Genomic DNA, 23,956 nt, shown 5'->3' with positions numbered 1-23,956 from the left:
GAGGTGGGTGGATGTGATCGTTGCTCAAGGGAGGATTCTTCCCTCCCCCTGCTTTTGAATTCCCAAGCAATTAGTGCTCTGTACAGAGCAACATAAATAGAGCTCCTCAAACCTAGAGGGTTTTAGTTTTGTTTTGGGATGGGTTTGCCTTCCTACCTGTTCTATCAAATACCAAGCAATTTATGGACCATTTTGCATGTGTTTGCACACCCTTTTTGCATCTCAACTGACAACCTACATGCTTTTTTAATTAAAATTTTATTGGCTTTTCCATGAGTGATGTACTTACTGTAAGTAAGTGCGGTTCAGTACAGATAACATGTGGTTTGTTTAGCTATCTTGCAGGAGATTATTTCTGTTATCATTGTAAGTTGATTATTGTAATTATTGAAAGAGAGAATGCTGACAGAGAGAGATCATGCAGAAGGAAAACGGGGGGGGAATTAAAAGATAATAATAAAAGATAATAACAGTTTCCTTTGTTCTTATTTTTCTCTTGACAACCTACTGTACATGCTAAATTCCAGTTTAATGTTAGAGTCAATCCCTCCTGTTGCTAACACACCCCCATCAATAACACAAGGTCTTTAAACCCTAGATGCCTGCAATTAAATTCAGTATCAAAGAAAGCCAGAAACTGCCTCTCTTGTTAGTACTACCAGCCCTCTGAGTATCTCAAAATGCTTCTTTTCACCTCTTTCTTTCTAATTCATTTGATATTTTTAACCTTCTTTAGAAATCGTATGGCTTGAGTGTACACAAAATTAGAGAAAAGTACTATATGCAGGGGGTAATGTGTGTGCATGAAAAGAGTGAGGGAGAGAGATTATACATTGCACCGATAACCATGTGGTCCTGGCAACACTTTGAGGCCAATGCATGGGATGGGAAGGTGGAAACCCCTGAAGACCAGTCACAATGCTGTTGGTGGAACACTGTGCTACCCTGTGCTTGTCAGGAGGGACAGGTGTTCCAGGGGCAATAAACATTCCCTGTTCATGAGAAAAGCAAGGGAATCTCCACGTGCTGGTCCTCTCAGTAAGAAAAGTGCTAACTGTTGCACATGGGGTTTTTTTCCCACGTTTCAGAGACAGTGGCCAGTGCTTACAACTACTGGAGGAAGATATCAGAAGCGATCATCATGAGAAATGGCAAGACTCTCATATAATTCAGATGGTGTTGATAAGGTTACTTTTTTAGATACTTTGATCCAGGCTACTAGGGCTTTCAAGGACTGAGACTTTGAACTTTACTGTATATTCTCTTAAAACATGAGAGGAGGGGACGGCACAACCAGCTTGAGCTGCTGAAGTGTTCTGGGCTGCAGCAATGTCTCCCACATCCCTATGACTTTGTGCTCAATTGGGTTAGCAAAAAGGGGGAAAGCATAGGTCCTTGTGGGACAGCATCATATCCAGGCATTAGCAGTAGTGATATATGTTCACATCTCTACTAACTGGGGTATGTCTCACTGAACCATTCCCACCAGACTGCAACCCCCCTCCTCAGCAGGGATATGAAGGGTTTCATGGTCAAGAAAATCAAACACTGCAGAGACATGAGCAGGAAATCTGTCCTCTATGTATCAAACACAGAAGTGCCACAAAAGCAGTTTTATCTAATGTTCTGGCCTGACTCCAGCCAGAGCCCCTGTGTCATTCCAGGAATACTCCAAGCAGCAAACCTCACTCAGGCTGGGGGGTCAGAAGTGAAGCCATCCAGCTAGCAGCTACTCAGATCCTTCTCAGAAAATCCTCCCAATAGAGCAAGCCCCACGAAACCGATCTGAAAAACAAAAGCCAAAAAATCAATGCTGTGCTCTTTACAGTTTTTCTGCGGTAAATAAATACTGCATTACCTGCACTGTGCTCACATTAAAGGATTTTCTTCACTATGGGTGGTTACTCACTTCAGCATATTTGGCATTTGCTTCCCCTCTTTGCCAGAGGACCTGATTTGTGGTGTCTCATGAAACTTCAAAATGAAGTGCAGCTCTCCTTTCCTCTCACTGAAAAGGAGACTAACAAGCTGCACACCCTTGCTCACCTCTCCCAGAGAGGGAGAGCTACAGCCCATGTTATTGCTTTATAATGACATGACTATTTACGGTTGCAAAAGTTCTTGTCATGGTTCCTCTAGTGAGGAGGAGAAAGACAGGAGATAAGACTTTGAAGGTCAAAACAAATGGGCAAACTGAGAGAGTATTTTTTCCACTGGAGGGAGTGAGGGGAGAGACAAAGAGAATGTTCCCCTTGAGATCATCTGTGAACATAAAAAAGCAGTAGGGATCAAACCAGGTGATTTTCATTTGAGGGGTAAAAATCTGAAGATCAGACTGTAAATATATTCACGAATAACCAATATTACTTTGCCTTCATTATCTAGCAGTGCCCATCCTGACCTGCAGGAAGCAAAGCAATGAATGAAACTGGAAGGAAAACATTTTTAAATTAACCCAGATTTCTCAAACCACCTCAAACAGGCAAACAAACAAATAAAACAGCCTGAACAGTCACTCACTTCTTGGATGCAAGCTCACGTCAACTTTTATTTTTCTGAATTGATTTGCTTGTTTGTATTGCTTGCCATTTTTATTTTTTGGTCCCTGAAAACGTTGTAAAAACCAACTAATAGGGGTACAAAATAGTAGGTTTTATGTACCTTGCAGAAACTTGTATGTGATGCAGTTTGTTAAGATCTCTGCCGTTCCCCCAGCAGTGTGTCAGGTTTGCCTAACACCCAGCCCCTGAGTTACAGGTTTACGGTGCCGATTTATAGCGTTGTAAGTTTAATATAGTGGCGCGTTGTAAAAGGGCTTCTTCTTCTTTTTTCTTCTTCACCCCCCCCCTTCCCTTAATTAATATTTTAGATCCCAGGAAAGCGCCACAAGGGCAGGCGGCAGGAGCAGGGCTATAATTTACGGAGCGCCTGGGGCACAGCCCGGGGAACGGGATCCCGGTGCTGGGGCGGGCGGGGCTGCCCGGGGCAGTGCTGCCCCCTCCCGGCACCGCGCGGTCGTGGATGGGGAGTGTAACAACGACAAGCTCCATCAACCCCCAGGCGCCTTCAGGGTACTGAGCGAGCATTGTTTAAAAAGCGATAATAATTGGGGGGGGGGGGGGGAAGAGAGCGCTCCCTAATTTAAAAGAAACAGCCAACCCCGCCCAAGATCGGATCAACCAGAAAATTGTAAAAATTGGATAGACACAACCCCCTTAACTCCCTTTTGCTGCTAATGTTAGCATTGAAATGTAAACAAGTGAGGCAAAAGCCAAAACATGGCAGCCCTTGTGCACTGGGAGTAAAACATCAGCTTTAGGCACAGGAGCTCTTTCCTGCGCCTGGCTGATCCGTCTGGAAAGACTGTGCTGTGGCTGGGATCATGCCATGTGCTGGGGCCATCTCTTCAAGGCCTTCACCTCCCTGGAGCTTACCTCCAGCCCAACAGGACACCCCTGAGATGCTAGGGAACATCTAGGTAAACATAGGAAAAACAGCAGCATTGCTACTACTTTATAATAGAATGCTAGAATACCCTGAGTTGGAAGGGACCCACAAGGTTTATCAAAGTCCAACTCCTGGCCCTGAATAGGACAGCCCCAAGAATCACACCATGTGCCTGAGAGCATTGTCTAAATGCTTCTTGAACTCTGTCAGACTCCATACTGTGACTTTTAAGTCTCCTTATTTGCCATTCTCCAGTGAGTTGTTTTCCCCATAGACTAGTGGGATCTAACAATACCGCTTGCAAAACCAAGCTGTATTGTCTTACAAGGGAGGTGATGTGGCAGAAGTAAATTGCAAAGTGAAGATGCTTCAGGGACAGAGGAAAGAAGAGATGCTTTGGCTTTCACAGCAGACCCTCTTTCACTGAGCACCCTCTACTCTGAACAGCTGCTTGCCATTAGCCGTGCCCATCACTAGAGTCAGCTCCTGCTTTAGTCCCTGCTTCTCTCTGTCACTCTTCTCTCCTTCCCTAGAACACCAATTTGTCTGATTGTTTGCAATTAACTGTTGATTATGGTGCACAGAAGTCCAAAGAGGATAATTAAAAACCGTTCAGCCAGCAGCAGTGGAAAGAGTCTGCTGCTGTAGGAGAGAGAACAGTGCACAGCAAGCACATCCCTGCTTAGGGCAGGACAACAACATCTGGTGAGAACCAACCAGGCTGTTGTGCAGAGGTAGGCAGGGTGCAGGGAGGGCAGAGCAAGCCAGAGGCTGGTAGTGATCTCAGAGAGCTCGGATGAAACACTGCAGCTCACTGCTCCTGCCCCCAGAACGTATAAACAGGGGTCGTTCCCCATCTCATTATACCAACAAGACCAGGAGCCCTGCAAGTACAACATGTACCTAGGTCTGTAGCAGCAGCATCAAATCCCTGAGCAATTTCATCAGTAACTTTGCTGAATGGATTGAAGAAACACACTTTTCTGCCTTCTCTAGCAGCATCTCTTTTTAGACAAATTGTCAGTGGAAAACCTTTCAAGAAATCACCTTGCTGTGAAATACGCTTTTGTTGCATGAAATAAAGCACACAGGCAAATGCTGCAGCTGATAATACAAAGTGCCCACTCAGTCCTGTGTCAACACAGATCATTTTTATACACAGTAATAGACAACATGAGGTGTTGAGGAGAAGCCTGGGCAGGAACAAAGTACACATGATAAATTTAAACCTTGGAGGACCAAGTGCAGGAAGCAGAGTTTTATTGAGGGACAGGCATTTTGCCTTCCCAGTTATACAAAAAAGAATTACAAGTCAATTAGAATGAAGAAAAGTCTATCCAGCTGTATGCAGTAAGCTGACTCTAAACATAGACCTCAGAGCCTCTCTCAGATGACACCTGTAAACAAGAACAGACTGTGACTATGCAAAGGGAAGTGGAAGGAGGAGTCTGCAGGTAGGACTGCTGTTTATCTCTGATAGTGTCTCAGAAACTAAAAAAAAATAGCTTTTCCACTTGAAAAATAAATACCTTTTCCAAATGAACCATGTATCCAGAAGGATATACTGAACTTGTTCCACCATGGGTAAAACCAAGTCTTGGTACGTGGTCAGCCGAGCCAACACAGATGTGTCAGCTGAAAGGAAGAGATCTTCTTCCTCGGCCCCTTGTCTTTCTTTAGCTCCTAACTTCTCCTGATCTTGTGAGCTAACCCCTCCACTTCCTGGTCCCTTGATCCAACTCTTGGTGCCCAGCAAACCCTCCAGTGAACTATATGAATCATTAGCCTGGCAGGATATGATTCTAATTTCTGGGATGGTTTCTGCTATCTTGAGTTAAAGCCACTCGGGGTATGACACACACAAAGTAAGGATGTTAGATGCAGCTGGAAGAAAAAAGTCTTCCTTCAAAGGAAAATAGCACAATGCCAAAGCCTAGTGAAATGTTTCAATACATTGTGAGAATTAAACCTCAAGTAAATCTCTACCTTGACCTGTATTTTGGTGATCATCTTGTACCCCAGATATAACAAGTGATGCACAAATGGGTGAAAATGAAGAATAAAAAGAATAATTGAACTGCTTTGATTTTCAAAGAGAGGTTCAGGACAGCCCAACTATGGTTATAATGAGCATCTTTTTTTTCCTCCATGGGAGATCTGTAGGGATATAGTTGCTATGAAGATAAGGGCTCAACAAACTGGTAAGGAACCAGGAACTGCAGGAAATGTGTCATGCTGCTACAACAAAGCATAGTTCAAGACACAGATACAATATTTACCCTGAGAAAGGTGGAGCTAATTGCAAATTTTCTTGCTTTCACAGAAATCTTCTTGGATTTGTTTCATGAAGCCTAAGCAAAGAAAATGTGAACAGCTGGGATACCAGAGGCAGAGTGAAAAAGAGCAGGAATTCTGTGCAGAAGAAAATGCAAAAATACAAACTGAATGAGGCTTGATACATCAGGGATGAACTCTGCTTTGACTTTTTTTAATAATATCCCACAGCCTGAATTCACAATGGTAGTGCTATAAGAAAATAGCTCTCCTCTGAAGCCTGATGTCTCAAAAGAATCAAGACTTAAAGTGCCATTAGATATTTGTTTAAGAACTAACACATTTAGCAGCTGTAAAACCTGGCTATAATGTCTTGCTGTTTGTCCACTAAATCACCTTACGCTGTAGCGGTGGGATGTATACTCTGCTTAGCTTTCCTGCCTGTCCCCAAAACTACAGTTTTCTCCCTGAATGTGCCACTAGCATTGTATGGTTTTTGTTCTAGACCTTGCATTTAGGGCTGGTCAAGAAAGATGTGAGAAACATTTTTAAAAGATCTGACCTTCTGCCAGGTGGCTCAGGAGCAACACAGGCAAGACTTGAACTGAGATTAAAAAGGAACAGATTTTATTTTGTAAGAATTCAAGAAGCAAAGGGTAACTCCTGAAACACAGATCTGTGGGACACTTGTTGATTCCAGTGACACAATGCCTTGCCCACAGTTTTAGTGATGTCCGCACTATCGGATGATGGACAGATCTAAAGGGGATGAGAGTTTTCTCATGACCGGTGCTGTCCTAAAAGAAAGCAGGCTGCCTATGTTTCATTTACAATTTCAGCAGGAGCCTTGCCCTCTTGAACCTAGTCTGCTTTGGTCCGTGGATCCTATCCAATAGGAAGTTTCATCAAAACTTGATTACTCACTGAATCTATGTTTGAGTGGACTGCTAAGTCCCGGCATCCTGACAGTCAGGCTGCTAAAATGTGACGCCTTGAAGCCTCAAGTCTTCATGTCAAGCATCTAATTTACCTTGGCTTTCATTCCATTCGGAGAAGCTGTTCTCAGTGTTTATGAAGTCATCCTTACAGCCCAGTCTAGCTTTCCTGCTGAGCCTCATAGCCCAGTGACAATTTTAAAGCTTTCTCCACTGCTGTGGATGTGCCAGACCCAGAACTGACAATCCTCAGAATTCAAATCAATAAATCGTGCCCCAAAGTTGTGAGTTTTGTCCAAAAGTTGTAAGAACAGATAGATTACTTAGGGACAATTTCAATTTCCCTGAGTCTGTATTTCCCTGTGAGTAACTGGCTGGAGATCTGGGCTTTTTAGAAAGAAGGAAAGAACAAAGACATTAATTCCTTGCTCCAGGAGACAGACCTGCAAGACATCAGAGATCCGTAAAATCCTGAGCTGGCAACACCCCCAGCCCCGGGGTCTCTAAAGTGCCACTGCATGAAACCAGCCATCATATCTCATCAGCACAGAGCAAATACAAAGTTTATTGTGTAATCATTGTTTCTGGAAGAATTATCTATTCTTTATCTCTGTGAGAGCGTGAGAGATTAAGTTTGGAAGCCTATTAGCCACCGCTGAAATGCCATTGTTATCATTCATTGCTAAATTGTCATGCCTGGCTCTAATGCACTTAATCAGAGCAGTTGACACTTGAGCTCTAAATGAGAGTCATCCAAGCAGGAGAGAGGAGGCAAATGCCCATGGCTATTGCATGGGGCTGGCATCTTCTGTTCATGACAGCTTTTGAGTTAAATAAAGACCCCAGCAGCAGGGTGGGAACTCCTGGCAGATTTTTCCAGATCCCTAACTGATTACAGCTGGTCTTGGCAGTACGTTTAAATGGCACAAGGAAGATAGCAGAAAAGTTCCCTGTCATGAAACGTCCAACGCAGAACTAACGGACATGCTGAGGAAGCCAGCCCCTGGTCAGGGAAAATGTTTCTTGGGGTCTTTTTGGAAACTCCTGCCTGCCAGCTGTTAATGGATGGGGCCGAATTGCAGTCTGCATGTTAATGAGCCTATTATGAACAGCACTTTATCTTGTGACAAAGGTGGATTTAATGGAGTTGAAAGGTTTCCCAGAGTAAATTTCTAAATGTCCTAATAACGCAATGAAGACTCCATTAGTGTATTAATTAAGACACAGCCACGTTTCAGCAAGGCTGTTTCAGCAACCCAGGATGTGAACCTCCCAGTACAGGAAGCTCACAGAGACATGTCCTGCAACCTGAAGATGAGAGTGTGAAGGTGTGTGTCACAGCCCAAAGGATCTCCTCGCAATTCTGGGCCTCATGGGTGGACTGCTATAGCAAAATATCATCTTTTAGCTTGAAACATCTTGTTAGAGCAGAACAAACCAGAAGCTGGAAAAGCCTGCTTTGTGCTGCACAAACATGTGGAATCCAGGCCAGAAGAGACCACTAAATAGTGCAGTGTAACCTTTTAGAAGCCCTTAACATGATGTTCCTTATCTCATCTTGCATCTTTGCTTCCACTCTACTTTATCTGGCAATAATTCTCGCTTTGAGGTCTATCAGGAGATCCAGGTGCTTATCAACCAAATGCTCCAAAACACCTCCTCAGTCTATCTGTCGCCGATGCAATTCTGGAGTGGGATGAGGGCCTGTCTCATGTAGGTTTGTAGATTCGAGCCATATCTCACAATTCCCTAGGTATTCCCCATTGTTTCTCTGGACTATTTTGATGAGGCTTTTGCCTCTACCATGACTCCTCCAGCGAATGTGATAGTCATGTCAGCTTCTACAGTGCTACTATGACATGTACCAATTGTTATTCTTTGCATGCCTGGGCTCAGATCCTTTAAAGGTCAATCTCAAGGCTAAGACTGATTCCTTTGTCTCAGGATTGACACTGTTCTTTTTACCCTGCTGGTCAGAGGACTCTTCTATCTTAGATGCTCTGGCTGAGTTTCCATGAAGACTGTCCAAAGGAGAAAGGAACCATGATAATTGTTCTACAACACTGTCAGATAGAGGACATCTTTCTTTGTCTTTCAGATTATGATTTGGCTTAATAGTGAAGTGTGAATGACTGCAGGCTTTCTGTGGATTTGCTGGAGTCAAGCTTTTGAACTCTTTCCTCTCCTAGGAACTAGCACACTCAGAGGTGAGGAAAACAAGGTGTGTAATTAACATAAAATTCTGGCACGATATCATGATTCACAGTATCACCTGGGTTTTCCTTTCAGCACTCATCACCTTTGTCTCTTACTGAATGACTTTTGTGCACAGAATACCTATGTTTTCAATTCGCATCTCATTTGGCAACCATACACCTGTTAAAAAACCCTTGCAAATACAACTGCTCACAACTTTTCACTGACAAGGAGAATGTGGTCTTTCCTACCTCCACCAAAAACTCCAGTTGGGAAACTTGCTGTGAAAGCAGCTGCATGGATCTATAGGAGATGCTTTCCTTCATGCCAATTGGCTCATTAGTAATTTTAAAGGAAGGGTTTAAAAGTCTATTTAATTTGGAAAAGGGGACTAAGTAGTATCCTTCAACCCAGTTTCACTCCAAGCTCTCAGCTGCATTTTAATTAACTTTACTATCTCCAGCAATCCAAGAGCATTTTCAGTCAAAAGAAGAAACAATACTTCTTCTATAGTACTTCCTATTCAAGACTGACTTTTCATATCATCCTATCGTTATTGCCTTTCTTTGCTGTTGGATGAGCTGACCCAAGGCACTGTGAAGCAGCATGTCTCCACTGACAACTCCCTCCCACTGGCCCTGACTGACAGCCCATTCCTACGCACTCATACTGTCTCATTTGAAGGCATCATGAAAGAGCCCATGCTGCTTGAGCCCTATTTTGTGGCTAGCATGTCTCACCAAGTAATTCTAGTTCTCATCAGGCATCTAGCAAGTATTAATACTGTACTCAGAAGAAAAAAGGCTGCATTTTGGTCTTCTAACAGGAAGAAAAGTAGGGTTATTTCATCCTTTCCTTGAAGCAAAGAAGAAATTTCTCTGAACATGGAAAGGGTCCTTTTCAGACCATCCAGACCTTCCCTGGACTCAAATGCAATCATGCAGTCATATAACCATAAACATCAACATCATCACAGAAGAGTATCATTAGAGAAAGAGGTCAGTGCTGGTGAACACAGGTATTCACACACTTCTGAGAAACAAAAGGACTATAACAGATCTAGGAGTTTTTGTTTTACCACTCCTCCAGGGGTAAATTGCAGGAGTCCTGGCAAACATCCCGTGGGAAAAAAAACTTCTTGATGTTTGTCACAAGTGACCAGAGAAGAGCATAAACCCACAAATAAAGCCATTTGTATTGCTAAATCAGTCCTGAACATGGTGTTTTTTCTGGAAAATACAAATAATATAAATTAATTTGTCAGCTCGTGTTTAGACCCCAGCCTCTTCCACAGCAATACATTGAGAAGAGCTGGTTGAAATAATTATTCTCGACTTATGCAATCATTCTTTTTATTTCTGAAGGCTAATGGAGTGAAAACATGCTTTCCAGACCTTTGCTAATGACAGAGTCAGAAATAATGATCGGGGACCCTTATGTTCTTCTCCTAATGAGGAAAGCAACACAAAATGATAGGGATGCGAGTCCTCAGCAATCACTTGTTCTTTATTTAAAAGGCAAATGGAGCGTTCAGATGAGTTCTTTAGGTTAATGGAGCCACAAATAAGGTTTGGGGGCAATGATTTTTCACAGATAATGCAATACAGGCAATATCTTCTCTGGAGGACAGAAATATTTACAGATGTTGAGATTTCTCTATCATAGAAAGGCAACCTAAGAGCCAACACTGAGAGGACAAACCAAACCTGTCCTTTATTTCTCATCCCCCCAAGTCTGCACACACAGTCCCCGAGGGTGCAGAGGTACCACATGCACAGCCTGGGTGTCAGCTGCTGAAGTGGTGCAAAATGGTCACAGGCAATACGAGCCCCAAACAAGATTCAGAGAAAGGGACACAGCAAATTTGAGAGTTACTCCTCATGTGCCTGCCAAAACTCATGTCTCCCTGCCATGCACTTTCCTGTTCCCTACTCCACACCCTTGCCCAAGCACAGATCCTGGCACCAACCCAGCCCCCCCAAGACCCCCAGAAAAATGAAATGATCCAGTGACTCCTGCTCCACTGCTGAGGGTCATGAGATTGGACAGACCAAGCCCAGGAGGTCACTCAGCGGAACCACAAGCAGCAGCTCAGGCAGTTTTATCCTAAGGAAGAAGAATACAGAGGTAGTCATCTGCAAGATCTTCGTCTTCAGAGGTTAAGAACAGAGTGTGGGAAGTTCCCCAGGCTCTTTGCTGATGGTCAGATGCAATTTGTTTTACTTCTGCTACAAGCAGCTGGAAGAAATGAGAACCTGGAAAGACTTCTGCCCTGCTGGGTCCTTCATTCTCAAGGAGATTGCACCTGTTTCTTTCACACAGGCTGGTGAAGGCAATGGCAGAAAGGAGCCCCCATAACCTTGTGACAGCAGTTCAGGTCCAGGTCTCCTGAGTGATCTAATTTTTTTGCTACATCACCACGTGAAGCAGGTTCATGTTTCCCTTCTGGTTCTTGTTGTACTCATCAGTTCTCCTGTATACCTGAAACAACATCCACAGGCTGGGGACTTTTAGAGAAAACTATCTCCTTGATTGTTAGCACTACATAAATTAATTTTACTCAATTGCTTTCACTTCTACTGCAGCAAGAGGAGAGCCAGGCTTAGGTGCAATCTCTGCCATACAGACCTTCACTCTTAGCAAAGCCTACCCTGAAAAGACAGGATCTTCTTAGTCCTTCTCATACTGCTGGTTCAGGTGGTTTAAAAAAGTCCAAATGCAGGCATATCCATATAATTGATTAATCAGTAGCAGGAAGAGGCAGTATATAATCTACCAAATAAGTTCTGAAAGATGTATAATAGTACAATTAACAGTATCTCATCCCTTTCAATATGAGAACATAACAAGGTGAAAAAAATTTCTGAGAACCACTATGATACTTATAACTCAGTAGGTACAATGAAGCAGTCTCCTGGAAAGAAGGAGAGAACAGTTTACAGAAACATTTGTTTTTTATCAAAACCTGCTTAGCCCATCAGAAAAAGAAATTTAAACCCATTGATCTCTCAGGGTTAACGACAAGAGAAGCAAGTTCAAGAAGTTGGTTCAATACTCAAGACCCTATTTTAATAAAGCTAACTGTTTTCCCAGGTTGTGATCTCATCAACTCTCACAAGCTTAGTGGCAGGAACTTTTTTAATGTGTTCTTTGGGAGTCCTTGAGCGTGTAGAGGAGCACCTTGAAGTGATGGAGGGAAGATGGCTGGTCCTGCAAGGCAGGACTTAAGCCCAGTACCCTGGCTGACGTGTGTCTGGTGCAGTAATCTGTGAGAAGAGATATGGAGACAACATGCTTAAAATCTGTCACCATAAAATATTCTACAAGACTTCGTGGGTTTACATTAGGCTAGGTGATGTTTGATTTTGAGGAGGAAAAGCTACTAAAATAGAGCATCTATTAATGGATCCATCTTCCTATGTGCAACTTCTCTTTTAAGATTTTTGACTTTCATTCAAGATCCTGGATGAAATTAAGATATTCCTAATAATTAGGTGGAAATAGACTCCCCTTCTATTGTCTTTACATCATTCTATAGAAGTACGAGTCTTTGATGCTGTAAAGCAAGTACAAGCTGGAGAAATTCTGCTACTACAGCTTTCTCTCCCTACTCTGCCCAAGACATTATGAGATGCTAATCACCCTTCAAACCTCACTTTGTGAAGATTGACTCTTGAGGGTCTATGAATGAAGATCCAGCTGCAATAACCTGGGCTCATGTTTTGGATAGATGGTACAAGAATGCCCAAATAATGAAGAGAGAAGGGCAGTTGTCCAGGAAAGTGCTTCGAGTAACTTTAGGTGCATATTTGACTAGATGTAATTTATCAGCCAGTGCATGAATCTTTAGTTGTAAGCATAGAACCAAGCTCAGGGAAGATGTGAGCCACTTTAATCAGCTTGTCCCTGGGTGGGAAAAGCACATAAGGAAAAGTATAAAATCAGTAGCAGAGTGACGTGCTGAGCACAGAGTAGATCTCAACAGTCACCTACACCCCCACCAACTCTGATTCACTCACTGCTGGTACAACGCTGTCACCCTCACCTGTAAGAGGCTAACACTAACATACGCAAACACCTAAAAACAGTCTGTGCTGGCAAAAAAACATTTGCAAAACAGTAAGTGATGAGATCCAAATGTATTACCCTAGAGTAACAGATATTTCAAGATAAAAAAAAAAAAAGGAAAGAAAAAGAAAAAAAATCCTGTGTTAGGGCTGCCATGAATATGAGTTGACTAGATCAGAACAGTTCCTTTTTCCTGCAGTCCAGGTGAATGGCTTGGTGTTTGGCAACATTAAAAAACATTTTATTGAAATGGACACTGCAAACTGCACTATTTTATCTCTCTGTGTAAGCACTCTGTCCCCATCATTATTGGCTACTCCTTCAGTTTGTGTGTCATCCTCAGATTTTATCAGCAGTAATTTTATATTTATGTCAAGATCACCGATGGAGAAATTGAAATAACACTGGACACAGACTATTTCATAAAAACCTCACTCCCATCAGTCAGTATTCCCTGCCTCTTTTGACTCAAGTCAAAATATTGTGCTGGGCCATGCTGAACACATTGCAAAAGCACATTATCTCTCTAGAGTCACTGTCGACAACTGAATTTGTAATCACATACAAAATGAAAGTTGTTCTGTTTAGCAGACTCTACCTCCTGGAAAGCTATGTTGCCTGATATTAATTATATTTCTAGTTAGAAATTGAACCTCATATTTCCCTGTGCAATATTTTGCCAGATATTAACTTCAGGTTGTTCAGCTTATAACTATCATAGTCACTGCTGTTACATACCTCTGAATTACTGGCAAAACCTAAGACCTTTGCAGTCATCTGCAATATTGCCAGCACTCCCAGGTTCATTAAAACCAGATGTTTCCTGAGCCAACCTTCTCAAGACTCTTAGATATATGTTGTCCTAATAGATAATGTTTAGCAGATTCTTCAGTTATTTCTTCTGGGAAGTAATCAGCCTTATCCAAGCCCATATGCTGTGGCTTTTCAAATGTAGAGTAGGAACCATGACATAATGCCTTTGACTTCCTGCCTTCATTATAATATCTTTAATTATCTCTCTCTGATAATTACAGTATTCCTACTGTTCCTAAACCCACAGAAAGTTCTCATTACCTCTGCCTTCTCTCACTAAACCAGAGGATTGTGCAATGTGTTTAACTGTCTTGCCCTCCAACAATCCCTTTTCCCCTCTCTCACACTGAAAGGGTGTTGTGGGCAAGGAACAGCAGGCAAGTTCTGGAGAAGGATCAGGAAGGATCCCCAAACAACTGTGTAGGGATTCAGAGGCCTTTCTGCAATTCATCTACAGGTTAATAGGACCTAAAACCCTGCTGCAATTAGGGGAAAGTTATATGAAAAGAAACATTTGTTCCCATCCTCAGGGTCTCAATGCTGTTGCACAGGGCTTCTCTCTATCAAAAAAAAGTAATGAAAAGTAAGTTAATAGTTGGCAGAGAGACCATAAAGACAGAGACAAAAGTCACTACTCTAAACTACTAATTTTGTGTCTTTTTCCCATTTCACTCTTTTTTTTTTCCAAATTACATGCCCCATCTTGTCTTCACTGCCACATGCACAGCTGAACTAAAAGCTTTGTGCTCAGAATAAATATCTACTACAAGGAGAAGCTTGTTATAGTAATAGCACATTCACCACACACAGACTGCATTCTAATAACTACAGTCATGTAGAGAAATCCTCTTAAATCAAAGAAATACTGCAACGAATAATGAGAATGTTCAACAAAACTCTCTGAAGCAAACTGGGAAATAGAAAGATTGTTTGACCTTTTAATACATCTGCAATGCCCAAGGAATGGCTGCATCCCACAGTCTCCTGAATAAATGCCTGATGCCTCTAATAACATTGTTTTCCTGCGTGTGTCTATAACAGCTGCATGGCTCCTCTTAGCAACAGGACAAGACAGTTGGGATTATGCGGAGCAGCATTTCCCAGGTGTTTTGATTTTTGTATTGCAGTTTTTCTGTTTGGTTTGGGGCTTTTATTCAGTTTGGTTTTTTTTTTCTTCCAGGAACAGTGTCCATTGACTAGGTTAAGTCATCAAATGCAGCATTCCTTTCTTCTGAGAGGAGTTAGGCAATACCAGAATATCAGGGATGCATCTGTGCAGTCAACCAAGGGCTACTTTGTTAAGTCATCATAGACTGAAGAACCAGTTGCAAAGAAACATGTGTCCCGCTGGACAAGCCACACTTCTCTGGGAAAAGTAGGATGAATAGCCTGAACCAAGAGGTCTCACAGTCCTGAAGAAGCTGTGAGGGTCAGAGGGGAATTTTGATGAATGCTTGAGGCAATGGCACCTGCACCTCCTCAGTATCTGCGTTGGCTTATGATGGAAGCAACCTTCATAGGTTTTGGGTTCACCCCATGTAGAAATAGTTGCAGAAAGAGGGTTCCTCATTGTCTGAGATTGGAGATGGGCCTATACACTCCCCAAAGCACCCTCTGTGGACTTCAAAGCATGAACTTGTCTTCTTGATGCAACCATGCACAGAGCAGAGGCCATCAAGTTAATTCTACCCTAATTATCACCCAAACTGGAAGGGGAATAGCTGTGAAGCTGCTCTGCTCTACAGCAAGGCTAATTTTCTGGGCACTGAAAGGTGTACTGGATCTATACAAGCTGAGTTGTTACCTGCACAGAGCTGCACTGTGCCATGAAGATTCACCAGCTTGTTAGGAGAGGCCAAGGCACAGGCCTGGGTCAAGTTTCCAAAACAGTTTGGTTCCCATGGAGTTAGGTCTGTGAAACTCCAGTACCAGGTATGAGCACCAAACTGTTCGGAAAACCAAGCCCTAAGCTCTTGAAATCTGCCCTTTCTCATGCTCTTCCAATTACTTCATGCTCTTCCAATTACTACTGATCTCCACATTTAAAAGCCTAGTAGTGCTGAGGGGGTGGTGTGATGAGCACGGTAATAGAAACAGATTTTTGGAGTCTAACAAGGTACATTTAGTTGAAAAGTTTCAGCCATTCTTCCTTAAAAGGAGCATTAAGAATGGGAAGAAAATAGTAACGGGTTGTTTAAAATGACAGCCAGAGAAAGCAGAAGTGTTTCACTAATCTCTCATAATTCTCTGGCCATGTCAGAGGAAAGCCACGACTTATTCAGACTGTCAAAATGCTTTTGAGCAATCACTGCAAAAAAGAGAAACTATAGGAATTCAAGCAGCATAGTAGAGGCAGGTAAACTATTATTTTGATGAAACTTTAACAAAGGGAAAAGAAGTGAAGAGTCAGATAGACTATTTTCACCCTGACAAATGTTATATGCCTCAAGCCTCCGCTCTGGATCCCACACTGTTTAATTTGCTTGTGTTTTTGAATGATCTAGAAAGGGCTGAGAGTGAAATAGCAAAAATGCACTGGGCACAAATTTTTAGGTGGGTGAGTAGTAAGAATTATTACGATGACATTCAGGAAGACCTTAGGCAACCAGATGACTGGCCCAAGTAATCAAATTCAAGTTCTAAAACACCAAAGACATGTAACACTGGAAAAGGGGAAAATATTGCTTGCACAGAAATCTAAATGTAGGTGGGAAATTCTTTCTTTACTGAGAAAGCTGGGGGTTTTTTTACACCCATCCCATGATCTGTACCCCCAAACTGCTGAGGGCCCTCATTGCTGCACAGAGCAGCAGTCACACGCCCAGTGTCTCTGGCAGAGGACGCCACGGTAACTCTGAGTATCAATTGTGCCTGTCCCACCACAGGAGAGGCTGTGCCTCACAGCAGGGCAACACCTCCCCTGCCTGCCTCCCACGCCCAGCTCACAGCATGGGGCTCTGCCAGTTCACACAGGCAGGGCCTTTTCTGCATTTTCTTGCCCACAACACGCAAATACACACATGGGTCCCTCAGGTGCCCCTTGGCCTCTGCCTCAGTGAGGAGCTCCAATCAGGAGAGAAGAGAAGAGAAGAACAGAATATGCAACATGCAAGAGAAAGAGGCTGCAGTGTTATAGGGAGAAGGAGAGTAAAGGAGGAATGGTCAAGAGCTGGGGCTAGAGAGAGGATGCTGCACCGCAAGTGGTGCAAAGATATAATGCAGGTGACGCAAGGAAACAGTTCAAATCATCACTGTAGATATATCCATGTAGTTTCAATCTGTACACAAATGATAGCACATAGCCAAAATTGATTAAAAATTAAACACTCAAATACGTTTGAGCAATTCTAGGTAAGCACCACAAACCCAGCTGAACTCTTACACATCATGTCTCTTCATTGGCTCTGAAAACTTCCTCAGACATACTGCACAAGTTAAATGGGGACATGATTTCTGTTAAAGCAAGATATTAAGAAGACATCCTAGGGAAAGAGCAGAAGACAAGGCCATTAGCCAAGGTTAGGGTTAAAAATGACTACAATAAGAGTGCTACAAATGGTGCAGGGAGAAAAAGGGAGGCCAAGGGAACAGGGAAGCTGCAAATGTTCTGGACTGAAAACTCTTCCACTTCCAGGATATCTGAGGGTCTTGGTTAAGGCTGCCCTGACAAAAAGGATGAGTGAAAGGGTTAGGGTTAGGAGAGGGACAAAAACTACTACTCCAATTTGAGTAGGGCAGGAAAGGGGCTGCCAAAGGATAGATGTTCTGCAAAAATAGCTCTTCTATAAGATCCTACTTATCCTAACCATGCCTGGGAAAGCTGAAACAAAAGTTAGCCAAGGTCAGCAATTTGGACTAAGGTATGGATTAGGGCTTGTGTTTAGGGTATCTGTATTTTTTAATGGGGCTGGAAGCAGGCTGCCAAACTAATGCTTAAGCTGTTGAAAGAATTCATCCCCTGAGACCTTTTGTACAATAATGTGAGGAAGGAATGTGTAATCTTTAGAGCATACCCACTTTATCCCTACTCCTTACTTCATAATGTCAGGAAAAAAGACAGGCAGTGAAAAAAATCACAGCAAAATCACCACAAATAGAAAGAAATATTAAATACTTCTTGCAAACAGGTGTTTAAGCCTATGTACTCATTGCTATAGTAGACCAAGGACACAGGGTGATTCAAAATGAAAATGTATTTGTCTAAGGATAACATTAGTTTCCAGAGTCATGGGAGTTAATGATAACAACAATTTTTAGAGTGTATTAAATGCCATTCTTCAAGACTTAATCCAACCTCTAACTATTTCAGGATCAGGATGAGATCTAATGGGGCTTGAGAAAAAGGTTGAAAGGATTGATTATCCTGCATCTGCCTGCTGTGAGGTTCTTACATCTTCCTCTGAAGCATGTAGTGCTGGCCAGGGTCAGAGGCAGGCGGCTGGATAGGAAGGCACCCTGGATTAGCTTGTTTGTACTCCCCCTGCTCTGCCTTGGCTGCAAGCTATGCAAGGTTTTATGTCTGTAATCCACAGCTCTCCTTGAGGAACACAGAGGGCCTCTGAAATGCTAAACAACCCAGGGAAAGAAGCTTACCTGAAGCCATGAGTAAACCCAGCAGTCAAACCTCTGGCACAGATTTTGGCTTCTTCCTCTTCTAAATGGCTCAAGGTTTGGATGTCTTTGTTTTCAGCCCTGTATCTGAAAGATAAAGGAATTAGCAGGATTTCTTTAATCTTTGTGTTCTCCCAGATAAGTGTATTAGGGGAATTTTGTAGGTTATGGAAATATTTATTTTGAATTAAAATTAAAGCTGCACCACACTATGTGTTACTGTATCTTAGTGTAGGGCACAACTGAACCATGCAGTCTTCTATATCTGACTGCAGAAACATCATTCCTCTTGCTCAGACCTGGAAAAATGAAATAACAATGCTCTCTTTTCAGCAAAACCCAGTTTATACCTGTTGCGACACAGAACGCATGGAGTCCAAAAAGTCTCCATAAAATAGGTACTTTATTTTCAATATTTCATAGGGAAATTGGGTTGGCTTTCAAGCAGCAAAGCATTAGAGGTGTGAACTAGGGCATTATGGAGTCAGCATGTCCAGTTATTGACAGAGGAGACCAATAATTGTATTTCTGTGTAAACTTGTTTTACTGAACACAAGAATATCTCAGCTGGCTTTACTTGAGCTCTCTCCAGCTTGTTTCCTCTAATTCAACCAAAAGGGAGGTTGCTGCTACTGTTTAAGATAGAGAAGAGTATAGAAAAAGTGATAGATAGCTAATAGGCAGACATGTTTCCTCACTATGAGCACAATTGTTGCTGCTGTCTAAAAAATTTCCTTCCTAGCTCCAAGGGAAATACAGTTTTTGGAACAGATCAAGCCCAGAACACACTCTGAATCTCACAGGCAACGATTTGTGAGCAACGTGAACATATTTCTCGAGTGCAGTGCTCCTCTGCCTGAACAAAGGGATGTAGGGAAAGGTGAGGAGCGCAACATGAACCCTTCCCATCTCAGCAGCTCGAGGCCTCTCTGATTCCTCCTTCCACCAAGCAGCATAGCTCCAGCACCAGCCGAACTACTCTCTTACCTAACAACCCTAAAAATCCTATCATAGCCTTCCAAAAATCTCTCACTCCTAGTCCTGACTCAGTCAACACTCAAGGAAATGCAGTTTAATTAACCCTTTCTCATGAGAATTGCATTCAAGTGCCCCATTTAGACAAGTACTAATCTTGGCTGAGGTCATATTGCCTCAGTTTCTCCTGCCATATTATTTTTCCCCTTCTGCCTTCAGTAAGCTCTTTAGATTCAAGCACTCACCTCAGGCCAATTTTTTATTTCAAAGCCGGATTACTGCCTTAACTCCCTCTTCCCATTTTTCTACCACTTAGTTCAATGCTCTCTGACTGTGAGGATGTAACACAGCAACAAAGGACCAGGAAAAAGACACGGGATTAAAGTATAAATGGATCTAAATACTTAATAGCTGGAAGGAAGAAAAGTGTGACCTACATTAATCAGAGGCAAAGTAGTGACAATGGACTTCAGCTGGTTGTGTACCTAATTGTTTGTGTGTTTATTTATTTATTTTTAAGGCATCAAGTAGCAAGAAAATATTCTTGAAAAGGTTTCATTCAAATGTAACTTCAGACATGATTTGGAAATTTTCTACAGCTTGGAAACAAGCAGACAGCACTTGAGGGAAAAAAACAGAATTCAGTTTTATGAAGACTGGCACACCAGACAAGAGTCAGTCAAGAGTTACCGATTGAACCCACTGTGTGTAAATTACTGAAATTTCTGTTTAATTACACCACAAGGCTCTTTGTTGGCAGTTCTTGAAACTTATTCAACCTTTAAAACTGCAGCTTGAAGCTCCAGGCCCTTAAGTCAAGAGATGATATGAGAGTCTCAGCTTCCATCACAAATAATACTGAATGTCAACAATGTTCAGATATCAAGAAAAAAAAACCAAACAACTTTCATCTATCTATTTTTGACTTATGATTTTTAAAGGCAAATTCATGTGGATGATGTACCAACTTGTCTTCTGAACTGCTGGAATGAGCAGTGCAGTAGACATGGGGCTGTTGTAAGTGTGCAGATCTCTCAAGGCTGCTGGCTGCATCCTTTATTCTCACTGCAGTTACACTGGAAGAAAGGACAGAAGATGCAAATGGCCATTGCAAATGGCCACCTGTGCCACCTCCTGCCTTGTGGGAAGTCTGGGAAGAAGACTGTTCTGCTGAGACTTCGTTGGCCTGCCCAAAACAGGGTGTGCTTTTGGGGGTCCCCAAGCCTGAAGCAGTGTGCAGCTGAGAGTGATGCATTGCTTCAACCCATACCTTCTTCGCTATCCTCCTCTGAAGCACCACAGCTTGACTCGTTGCTGTACTGCTGTCTCAGTATCCTCTTGAGCTCTGAGCTGGATTGGGTTTCATTTAACAAATCAGCCTTCTAGCCCCCATTTTAACAGTAATTGATTGGAGATGCTTTTAACTGTTCCTTCTGGGTGTATTAATTTTTTACAGATTGAATTTGGTTTGATGAGGCAGGAAACCTGAAACTATTCCTGGCATCTCCTGTATACTCAGAATAACCATTCTAATGCATTCAGAGGAGCACACAGCAGCAGGGTGGTAACAGATCAGGGTGGGGGACGAGGAGGCAGAAGTGGAGTAGGGGGAGCCTAGATAGTCACCTATCCATTTCCAAAAGACATCAGTAAGTGATTGCTTACCCGTGTCATCTTTTATATTAAACATTTTTTCCCAGCAATGCAGGTATTTTGATCAGGCTGGGGCTGCTGACATTAACAGATATTAAATATACTCAGGAGAAATATGATCAAATGTTTGAAGTGTCTAGTAAATGTGCTGTTAGCTGCCCTCCCAGGGAGGCTTAGTGCAAGCTATTGTGTTTTGCTGAGCGAGAGAAAGGCTGGAATATTAGACAAGGAATCCAAAGGCAATTTTATCAGCAGTGTTATGCAGCTCTGGAACACATTGCTTTTCTATTGGAAGCTTTTCTATTACAGCCATCAAATTACTTGCTATTCTTAAACACTGAAATGCCATTTTGCATTTTAAACCCTCTTAGCTGGCAACTGTAAAGGATTACTATGCTCAACAACACCTCCTTATTGTGACACTGTGGTGATGCTCTGGGCAGGGCTGGGCTTCGATATCCTTCACACCAGACAAAGGCTTCATCCTTCCTGCTCACCCAGGCAGGAGTGGGAGACACACTTGGCCAAGCTTACTTCCAGAAATGTAGTATCAGCAAACTCCACCATTACAGCTCAACTACTCTGCTCCTGGAGCAGAGAAAATAACAGATGAGAAGATGATTGGCAGAAGAGACAGGAGGTTGGCCCTACTGGAACTTATGTAAAAGAATATGAGGAAAAAAGGCTGGGAGATCCTCCTTCAAAGTGTATATCTGCACAGTGGCTATTTCTCCTCTGTTTTTCAGCTTTTGGATTCAAGAGAAGGAGCCTGAGGCTGCTCCTTCCTCTTGGCACAGGAGGGCCTGAACCTGTGAGACCTCTGTTAGGCTGGGCAATGTAAGCACTCCCTTGCAGAGCTTTACATATCCTCAAAACAACATTTCTATCTTGCAAGACACTTCTACAGGGTTATAAAAAGGAAACCATGTAAACATAAAAGGCCACTTTCTTTGGTAAAAGGCCAAGTTTCCCCTAGAGAAAAATGGCCATTAAATTTTACAGAAAAAATTCAATTCGTTACTAATTAAATTACACAGATTGATGACACACAGAGTATTTTTCTCTCTTGGAAATCACCCTCATTCCTTTAAAACTTCCCAGTATATCCAAAAAATCCAAATACAGCCATGTCTAGAGCAGATACAACCCTTCAAAATACTCCTCTCCAGCCAAAAGTTCAATTCACGCAAAATGAAGGACCAGCTTTTTTTTTTTTATTATTAAAGAAATCAAATACCATGTTTCTAGTATACAGCTACACCTTACCTGAGGCAGCCAGTCCCAGGAATAGCCTGAAGCCTAGCACATTCCTGAGACCCAGGACTACATATTCAAAGCACCTTTGTAGATGATTTGAATTCAGCCTGAATTCAATCCTGCCCACCTTTCCGACAGACAATGCTAGTGCCCTCCTAGTATGGACATGGACTGTTTCATCTATCCTATCAATTATGTGATGTTGCTACAGGGCAGAAAAGACACTGAGGACAGAGCCATTTATTGCACACTGGGGTCTCTGGGCCCACTCACCCGTTAGCATCTCTACAGTATGATGTTCCCCTTCTCCCTCTTCCCCATAAATGTGGGCTGAACAGCTGGATTAGACCAGGACTATCCCAAGGCAGTGATTCAACAGGCTAGACAGCCAGTGCAGGTATCTTCATTCAAGGCTTTGAGATTAGTCATTAATCAGTCATGATGGTCAATAAGGAATTGGCCAATGCACTGCAGAGGATTTTAACCCACTGTTGAAGCAGCAGCAGGTGCTGCCTTTGGAGAACCAAAGGTCTCATTTAACAAAGCAAGCCCTAGGCCCTCCTGTTTGTTAGAGCAGCATGCTTATTTTAAATTCAAACCTGCTGTCTTTTTCTGCTCTTCTTCTTCTATTGCTAAAAATGGGTTTATGACAGATCTTGATGGATATGAATTGTCTGCCATATGTTGTTTCCTTTCCTGACTTATCTCCATATGTCAAATGTACTTGGATCTGATGATCTCCATACAAATGATAACAAAACAAACAGACAAGGAGAGGCCAGACTACAGGGGAAACAGAATCCATATCAGAGAACTGAAATACCAGCAGACAGCCTTTCTACAGGAGATTGTACAGTTTACATGCTGTCACTCAAAAACAGTGACTCCTTCTAGGCACTCTCACACATTAGTTGCTCTCTGACTGCTAAGAAAGGATGTGTTCAAGGGGAAATTCCCTGGGGATCCACCACCCAACTTAGGATATACAGAGTAGTGAGAGACCTAATGAGTAAGGTTTGTTTTGCCTCCAGCATAACTGGTGCCAAGCTTTTTATAATTTGGTTTTTTCCTGGTAAATTGTGTAAATTATCAGAAGTGCCTCAAGTGAGGCACTTAATTAAATTTACCAGAGGTTTGATCTCTTAAGTCCCTTAGACACTTACAAAATTGGATCCCTTCTTTCTTAGAGTTGTTGCCTTTCTCCTTTGTTTTCTTCTTATCACATTACTATTTTCTTTTGTGTGTTTGAGACTTTTCCCACTCTCCAAGAGATCCAACAGCAAGGTATACTTAGAAAACACAGGATCATAAATACCTCATAATACAAGATGGTAGGATTCCAACCTTACACCATTTTGTCCCTAATTACTTTTGTCCCTAGTGGTCCCAATTTTTATTTCCTAAACCAGATGTGGGAATTCCTGCATGTCTTTCAGGCTGTTCCCCCCTACAATGAGCATCTGTGAACATGGGAGTGCTTGGCCCCACCAAAGTCTCCTTGTTATGTCTGTTGAAAAGAGGACAGGCTATTCCAGAGAGGCTGGTGACAGTGATGACAGGTGAAGCCCTACTCCACAGCACTTTCATCTCTGTAATGGAAGCTTTCTCTGAGGCAACACAGGTACAGAGTCACATTGTGCAGCCCCTGTGAACATGTTGCATCACTGGAAAAGGAATCGTTTTTCCAATGGGAAGTATATCTGGAGCCCTGCCTCCTTCTTCCTGTG

The 23,956-nt window shown here is 42.5% G+C and overlaps 1 long non-coding RNA gene across 2 annotated transcripts in view; it reads right to left on the bottom strand.

Moving 5' to 3' along the window:
• Positions 1-162: 162 nt before the first annotated feature.
• LOC116785186 overlaps positions 163-23,956 on the bottom strand; it is a 37,945-nt gene continuing 14,151 nt past the window's right edge. The window contains exons 2-4 of one of the 2 annotated variants that reach the window (XR_004356410.1): positions 18,327-18,431; positions 2,368-2,401; positions 163-1,785 (exon numbers count right to left, since the gene is read on the bottom strand). This is a non-coding gene — a long non-coding RNA (uncharacterized LOC116785186). The remainder of the gene's footprint in view (positions 1,786-2,367; positions 2,402-18,326; positions 18,432-23,956) is intronic. The other variant, XR_004356411.1, reaches the window with a different exon arrangement.

This window comes from Chiroxiphia lanceolata, chromosome 3 (genome assembly GCF_009829145.1).
Source record: "Chiroxiphia lanceolata isolate bChiLan1 chromosome 3, bChiLan1.pri, whole genome shotgun sequence".
In the NCBI taxonomy this organism is placed as follows: Eukaryota; Metazoa; Chordata; class Aves; order Passeriformes; family Pipridae; genus Chiroxiphia; species Chiroxiphia lanceolata.
Note: the sequence above shows the minus strand (reverse complement) of the source record. Positions and strands in the feature narration are given on the sequence as shown.